A 9025-nucleotide genomic window follows, 5' to 3' on the forward strand; every position below is an offset into this window, starting at 1 on the left:
ACAGCCATTTGTTTTCTATGGATTTTCTTCACGTTGGAGGACAGGGCTGTAGGAAGTCAAACAGCTGAAGAGAGGTTTACGTTAAAATATGAATGTATGAAATTTAATTTTCAAATAATATAATCTTCCTGAGTCTGATGCGCTAAGCATAATAAATGAACAAGCACACAGTACTTTATGCATAAGCAAAAATAAATCAGTGCAAAGTCCCTGTAATTCATCTGGTCAAGAAGACTTATTAGACAAGGTCAAATTATATGAAAATCAATCTTCATAGATTGAATCTGATTTGCATTAGTAGATAAATGTTTACCATAATTCCAAATCAAGAACAAGACTATACAGTAATTCCTTCATCCACGCTCGTGGTCCGTCATACCTAGGGACGTACCGTTACTTATGTAGGCTGTGCTTGTGCTCGGCTCAGCTAAGGGGAGCTGTGCAGAAATGCTGCTCTAAGCAGAGATACCTAAATAATTTTTGCCTAGCTTTGGAAAAAAAACTGTCCTGAGTTAACCTGAAGCTCTTTTTTAATCAATTTAAAACAAGTCTAAAAAAATTTATTGTTTTCCTTTGTCCTCTCTTATATCTCCAACAGGGAGGAGAGCTGCCCTCCAATCCTTTTTCTCACTTGACCAGATGAGGAATTCGACCTGATCTCCCATTTCAGAGGACTGTCCTAGAGGTGGACTTCAGCTTGCAAGTAGATTATCACCCTGCAACAGGCCTCCTCTTCCTCAGCCATCTGAGCTGCATTCAGGCGTGCCTATGAATTTAGTCTGAAAAAGCTTTAGGAAATGGTTTAGGAAATGCCAAACTGATCTATTTTGATTTTTTTTTGTCATTTGTTTTCTTTTTCTTTTTTTTTTTTTTTAATCTGAAGCTGTTTGCCAAATTCAACTCATGCTTGCAAATAACTTTGGTTGTCCTCAAATTTCTTTAGGTGGATGAACAAATAATTGAAAATCCTGAATCCCAATCTTAGTTCTAAACATATATTTATTTCCCCCCCCCCTTCAGTCCTGGTCTAGGTAAAGACCAAGACACCTTGTAGTATAACTGTAGTATAACACTAAAATTCCGCTTCCTAAACTGCTCTAAACTATGCTGCGGCAGAAGGCTGAGTGCTCTGTTTCAGATGTTAATTTGCAGTTCACTGAGAGGTAGAAAAGTGTTTGGTGAGAGATACTCACATGAGGGAATCCTTAGGTAATTTTTAAGATGGCTTCAGCACCCAAAGCAGCCAGACACCAGATCCAGAATAAAACTTCCACATCTCAAGTGGAACTTGAATAAGACTTACGACCTCTTTACACTTTACAGTAAGTTTTTCCCCATTGGGCTCGATTCTGATTTTTCCTATGGTGGATTTACACTGATGTAACTCTACTGGTGGGAAATAGAGTTGCTCTGGATTTTACCTGGCATCAGACCTCTCTGAATATGACGCTCTGTCAACAGCTGTAACATAGTCCTGGGTCCCAGGCAGGCACCTACCCTCATGACTTGTAAGTTTAACCTGTCATACGACGTTAGTGCTAGGAGAGACTGCACGCTTGCTCTCAGGGAAGCCAGGAGGGCTAGAGGGTGCTCATCACCCTCAAAGGATGAAGAGGGGTGCTGTAAGCACCCACCTGCTGAACAACCACCTTCCAAGCCCTGGCCAGATTCAGCAGTAACAGCTATACTGAATTTTCTGTCCTAACCTTTTACTAATTAAAAAGATTTAAAACCCGAATTGTGACTCCATATTTCTCAATTAAATTCAAATAACAGGGCTTTTTCACATTCGGGCCAAACTCTAATGCAAGCTGTCTGGCTGTGACACAAATAGTGGACCCATGCCAGTGAAAAGCAGCGTGCATTGTGCTGCAGTCCAAGCAGTCTTCTTGGGAGGCTGGAAAAGCCTGGAACAGCTGTCTTGTTTTAATTTGCTTACTCTTTCCAGAGTTTTTATAACACCACCACTACTTTCTGATCTATCAAAAACATGATAAATAATTAGAACCTACTTTAAAAATTAACCAAAAGATGTAACATGGTTTTACAGACGCTGGCAAACTGACACTGGAGAGCCCAGCCCGCTGCAGCACAGATGTCGACCTGATCAGTGCTTCCTTGCCATCTTTCCCCATTTTTCCTCCTCGTCTCCTCTCTCTCCCTCCCTCTTTACTCTTTTCTTCTCTGTGCTAAAAAAAAAAGTAAAGACTTGCTAGTCTGACTAGCAAATGTGACTCACCTCCCAGTCTTGCTCACCTCCCAGATCAATCTCCACGCAACCCCTGGGACAGGCTATCGCACTGAACAGAGCCACCTCCTCCTGGTCTGGGGAGGACTCCGACTCCACCTCCACCTCCACGTCCATCTCCATCTCTGACTGACACTCCACAGGATGCTGTTAGATTAGAGGTTTGTAATTAATGGAGCTAAAAATCGCTTGAGAAAAGACAGTTCTCACCTACACCCTGCAAAGTATGCCCTATAGAACTACCTCTTTGTAATTAACAGCCTCCTTTGTTAGTTGCCTAAAAGACCTTTCCCAAAGCAGAGGAATCAATACATTTCACCTGTAAAAACAGGCACCTTGTGAAAAATAAGAGGTCTGGCATGGAAGCTTAAGAATATGGGGCATCTATGCTGTTTTGCTGACAGTTTCTCTGCCTCGTCTTCCCCATCCCATGGGAGAGAATTGGGATGGGTAGCATTAGACCAGAAAAGTGGAAAAAAGCCATTTGCAGGGCTGATGACGGTGATTCCACCCACTTTCAGCTGAATACAGTCCTGGCTACATCCACAGTGTTTAGTAACCACAGCTGCATTCAGGCTTAGGTGTGCTGAACCAAATGGCAAAGATCAGGTGCCTGTAAACCATCACCTCAAGTTGTCTTTGCTTACTCTGGTTGTATCCATGCTATATTCTGGCAGGAACAAACCTGAGCTTAGCAGCCAATACACTTTTGTATCACCTCTGGCACTCACACCATTTTGAAAGCATTGCTGAAACTGCTCTGGGGTGGCTAGAGAAGGCAGAACTCTGCCAGATGTCTCTTTAAACGGTAAACCAGCAGAGATGGGATATGGCTTAACAGCCAATCTCCGTAAAACCCTCACAACATGGAATACACTCCTTGCAGTCACTTGCAAGAGGACTATTTCAGGTCCTGGGCAACTTAGGAGACCAATTTAGGGGTTTTATTTTTTATTTTATATTTCCACTGGCCAGACAATCTTTGAAGACCGTATCTGTCATGAACAATGAGATTTCATGGTTTTGTTCACATAGAAAATCTATCACCCAAAGAACCTTCCAGACAGTGACAGAGACTTTTATCTCTTCCACCCACTAGATTCCCACCTTCTGGGCAGCCAACACAACTCCCAGAGATAAGTTCCAAAAAAGAGAGAGAAGAGATGTAATCCACCAGCCAGTGGACTTCGCAGTGAGACGCTGAGGACAAGGCTGGTCTGGTAGGTGGGTATCGAGACCGAGTACAGGAGCGTTAAGGATGTATCCAAAGCTCAGCAGCAGGGTGGCCAAGGTGAGCCAAGCCCTGGGGAGCTGGAGCTAGTCTGTAAAAACTGAGCTCTGGTCTGGGATCGTATTCAGCCCATGCCTGAGTTTCTTGACCAGAGACCCCTTGGGTTTGCTCTGCCCCAAGGCCAGACTGCAAACCAGGATCCAGGCACAATGTCAGTGCAACTCTCTGTATTTCAGGTGTTCTTCTTCCAGATCCTCAGTTCCTTCACAAAATACTGAAATAAATAAGTGTTGAGAGTATCCAGTACCTTACAGGACTGTGTCCTTAAATTTAAATCATTAAGCAGTTCTTTAACTACTCCATCCAGACAGAAGCAGATCAGATCTCCTAACACTGCCAATACCCACTTCTTTCCTCACCCCCCACCACTGCTTTCCAGTTAATTTATGTATGAAGAAAGACCCTTGGGAACTGGCCCTTAATACTGCACCTGTAATCTGCTCTGAGGCCGGGACAGAGAATCCTACTCAGGGATTTGAGGTCTGCAGAGCTGCCTGGTAGTCCTGTCTGGTTTTATATTGTCTTTATAATTTTTAAAATCATTTTATATTGTCTTTCTTTTATCATTAAAAAAAATTAAAAATAGGGAAGTGTTTTTTCAAATAAAGAATAAAATTTACATATAGAAAATTATTTGCCTAAATAAGAGATCATTACAAATTAATAGATTAAATTTCTGATGCATATTAGGAAAAAAAAAAGGATGATTCATTTGCTTTACACTAGAAGACAGGAAAGTTACTGACAAATTTAAAATTGGAATTGATGATTTCCTATTGTTCCTAAGGTATCAGAGCACAGGAAGAAATCATGGAATTTTTCCCAGACTTAAACATGTGAGAGACTGGAATTGCACTGCTGAAACATTTGCTGTTCAGCCCCACTGCTTCCGCTCTATAACGCAGTGAATGAGCCCACCATTAAATGTTTAAGACAGAAATACTTTATCTTTTTTTTTTTCTTCTTTTTTAGCTAATCAGGATCATTCTGGTTGAAACCTCACATACGTGTCTAACAGTAAAAGTTCTGTTCAGATGTCTTGAGCTTCTGCCATCTCCTCCAGATTTTCTGCACGGCTTGAGTGGTGGCCTATATATTCAAACCATGTACAACAATATTTCTTACAGATGTCAAACATATGCAGTAGGAAAATGAACTGTATGGCAGGCTTAGTGACTGCGTAAAAGTGACTTTTATGTTAAAGGAATTCCCTTTTTACAGGGAATAGAAAGGGCTAGTAAAGGACTTGGAGATACAGAAAAAGTACTGTTCCTTGCTGTCACATTTCTGCTGTGTTCAGGGATCAGGACTGTCTGTGCAGCCTTTGAAAAGAATCATAACAGCATCAAACAATTACCTGATTCCATCAGCAATTTCTTACTACAACAACATACTCTTGCAAGGCTGATTTTTGGTTAACCACTCAGGTCAAGTACACAAGTAACTCTCTTCTTAGGTCTTGTCGTCTTAGATCCCGGAATGTGTTACCCGATTGCTCCCTTTGACCACAAGTAGGGGCTTTTTTCTTTCCTTCCTTCGGTGATAAACAGGCTTGATTACATTTCTTCACATTCACGTGAGATGAGAGTAAGACTGGAAGCAGTTGGCTGGGGAGGCAAGGCATGTTTTTACCTCTGACAGCTGTGAAGTTCATGGCCTCACGTCCTTCTTGAGACATGGGAACAGTGACCTTGGCCAGGTGCTCCCCTGAAGTCTCACGCTTGTTGGAACAACTTGTCAGAGCATAACTCCAAAAAAAAGGACAACCAGTGCCACACAGGCTTTTGAGAGCGACTGCAGCAACTTTAAACCGATACTTGTGGTTTAAGAGGTGGAGCAGAGCACAGCAAATTAGCGCGATGTGTTTCCACAAGTAGATGAAGGTATTGCTAATGTTTTTTCCATAGATTCTGAGTAAAGGTAGCTTGCTCTTTCTGTCTTTGAACCTTGTGTGTGGTCCAGCTTTTCCTGGCTGTTCAGGCTAATCCTCAGTTTTCTACACACACCTTAGAATGAATTATGAATTATGTGCCCCCCTTTATAAGGGTCTCTTCTTCTTGCTCCGATTTTGGCCCTTCATCTCTTTGTAATAAAAAAAGGGTCTGTATTCAGCCTTACAGTTTACTACTATGTTTCCAAAATGTACACAACTTGCACACTATACAATGGAATTTCCTTGCAAATTCCTGGCCCCTTAATATTTTTTTTAAATCATCAATTCAAAGAGAAACAGAAACATAATTTTTGCAATATAATATAATTTGTATGTGTCCTGGTTTCGGCAGGGATAGAGTTAATTTCCTTCCTAGTAGCTGGTACAGTGCTGTGCTTTGGATTTAGGATGAGAACAATGTTGATAACACACCGATGTTTTAGTTGTTGCTAAGCAGTGCTTACACTAGTCAAGGACTTTTCAGCTTCCCATGCTCTACGGACTGAGAAGGCTGCAGGTGCACAAGAAGCTGGGAGGGGGCACAGCCGGGACAGCTGACCCAAACTGGCCAAAGGGATATTCCATACCGTGTGACGTCATGCTCAGTATATAAAGCTGGGGGAAGAAGAAGGAAGGGGGGGACGTTTGGAGTGATGGCATTTGATTTCCCAAGTAACTGTTACGCGTGATGGAGCCCTGCTTTCCTGGAGATGGCTGAACACCTGCCGGCCGATGGGAAGGAGTGAATTAATTCCTTGTTTTGCTTTGCTTGCGTGCGCAGCTTTTGCTTTACTTATTAAACTGTCTTTATCTCAACCCACAAGTTTTCTGACTTTTACCCTTCCGATTCTCTCCCCCATCCTACTGGGAGGGAGTGAGCGAGCAGCTGCGTGGTGCTTAGTTGCCGGCTGGAGTTAAACCACAACAGTATGCATATGTGTATTACTTGACCCTATTGCATGTCTTTTGTGTGCTAACGTGAAGACTGTAGCTCAACTGTGGTGTTATTCTTACACGAGAGCAAACGAACAATTGAGTGCTACATATTTGTGCATTTCTCTAGTAAGTGATTGCCTACAGTATATGACTGACACCTATTTCATTCATACTGACTCGTAATTAATATTCCACTGCCTGTTTGTACTGAAAGCTTGTCCGCTGAAGATTCATTTTAGAAGATTCCACCTGAACATGTGGCATTTGCCCTGATACAGTGGGCAGGAAGGCAATGCTGCTAGCATCTACGCTTCTGCCCTAAGTGTCTCAGTTCTCATTCAGCCAAGGAACAGAAACAAAACCTTAATCAGAAGACCTTACATTATCACACCTAATCAAGATGACACAACTCCCAAGCACGGATTATGGAACACTTACAGAGAACTCTCAAGTCACTTTATAGCGATTACACGAGTTACACAAATACAGGGGAAAATGAGAAATTTATCAACGTTTGAAAAAAATGGAGCAGCTGTCATGAGTGCAATGAAAAGGCCAGATCAAAGCAGCAGCTCATGAGTCAGAGCTGGCTGCCAGGACTGTGTCAGCTGGCATATTACCTCCCCGAGCACCTCCACATGCCCAAACACTTACTCTGTAAACTGTCAGCCCACCTGTGTTGGAGGAGAACCCTGCTCTGATGGAGCTCCAGAGATCAGCTTACAGAGGTGCCCCAAAGCTGACATTTGGCTCACAGCACTGAAAAGGCTAAGCCAGCCTAGGCTGAATTTTTATAAATGACTGGCTTACTTTCTGCACCTCTTTGTCACCTCCAAATCAAGAATTACTATAATCTTTAAAGACTATTTATTATTAGTGCAACCAGAACTCCTGTTTAGAGACCAAGGCCACCTGGCACTAACACAGAACAAAAGACAGTCCCAACTCCAAAAGTTTGCGAGCTAAGCATATTCCCTGGAAACGGTCTTCTAATTGAATTAATATCAACAAGCTGACTTGCCTTTCTCTGTGTAAATCCCATGCTCCAAAAAGAAGAAAAAGGGACCCATAAATGATCTGTATTTTGCTGTCTGCCAGCGGTGGAATTCTGCAACCAATGCAGTGGAGAGCAGTCAGACATGCTGCAAGAGTGTTGTACTTATGGAAGAACTAGGAAATATTAAAAATGCACAACCTGGCCAACATTTTTTGCATATTTATGCTCTTCAGATCTTTATTTCTCTGAGGTGGCAGAGGACATATGGTGAATCAACATAAAATTTAGCTCTTTATGTGCAAACCATTCATTTTTTATTTCCTTTTGCCAATTTAGTTGGAGCAGCATGTTTTATACAGTCACAGCTGATAGCAAGTGAGTCAGTTTGGTCTGATGCTTGTAAATCTGTCAGAATCTCACTAACAGTTACATATTTTACCCCAGCATTATCCTTGGACAAATAACGGTTAAGCATTTTATTCTTCCCAGTCTCTTTTCCTCTCTCCTCTGACCCCATCCCTACTCTACTGGCTATTGCAGTCTACAGTGAGCTGCTCTTTCCTCCTCTTCTCTACTTAGTCTTGACATCCTCTTCTATTGAGTTTTCTTTCTCAGTTTCTCTCTCTTGTGGGGTGCCCTTCTCACTCTCCTTAAAAGTGTGAGAGTTCTTAGACTGCAACTAAGTTGATAGAGATGCTTTCATAACTTGCTTTTTGGATTCTAACGAGATACGGGTAAATAAGGTATTTGCATTATTTTATCTCAGGGCTCAGGCTTTTCTGAAGTTTTCATTTCCTAACAATTGTTCTTTCAATATGCTATAAACAGAAAGCTATTACGTTGGGACTGTGACATTATCTGTACATCAACAGACTATATGACTCCAGCACCAAACAATGGAGACTATGGTGGCAGTGTTAAGTAAAAATAAGTTGCAAATAAGACTGTTAGCTTTCAAGTATATGTCTGTTTCTATATTTTTATCCTATTGTCCAATGGCTGATAGCACTGAAAAGAAAACAGAGAAATATTCCATGCAATTGTACGAAATTTCAGCTGGATATACTAACACCTCCTATTGCAAACACTTCACATTCTACTTTTTCCAGAAATAATGGTTAGACTTACGTACAGGTCTAAAATTTGGTTGTAGATAAAGTTATAAAGCAAGACAGTTGTTCAAATGGAAAAACAATCTTAACTTTGAAGAGAGTTATCTCTGATTCTGAATTATATAATTCTTAAGTTTCTGTGTTTTATCTGAAATTCAGCTGCATCTCAAGTTCTAAAGGTGCAAAATTGTCCCCACAGCCAAATGAATATTCAGCTATTTGTATTCTTCATATAGTAATTCAATGACCATGACTAGGAAAGTGGTACTGAAAGGCTCCTCAGCTGTAGCTCTGGCCATGCAATCGAGTACAGATCAGATGTGCTTCAGGGGATGCCCTCAGAAAGAGCAGCTGCTGACCTAGCATACCTTCTCCACAGTCTACATGAAGGGAGCAAGAACTTCTACCATCCTAACTAGGAAAATAAGCAATAGAATCAATACAGGAAAACTCTGTATTTTTTCAATATTAGATTAAATGTATTTACCTACATTTTCAGTTTCTAACA

The sequence above is a fragment of the Aptenodytes patagonicus genome, chromosome 2, assembly GCF_965638725.1.
Source record: "Aptenodytes patagonicus chromosome 2, bAptPat1.pri.cur, whole genome shotgun sequence".
Taxonomy (NCBI): domain Eukaryota; kingdom Metazoa; phylum Chordata; class Aves; order Sphenisciformes; family Spheniscidae; genus Aptenodytes; species Aptenodytes patagonicus.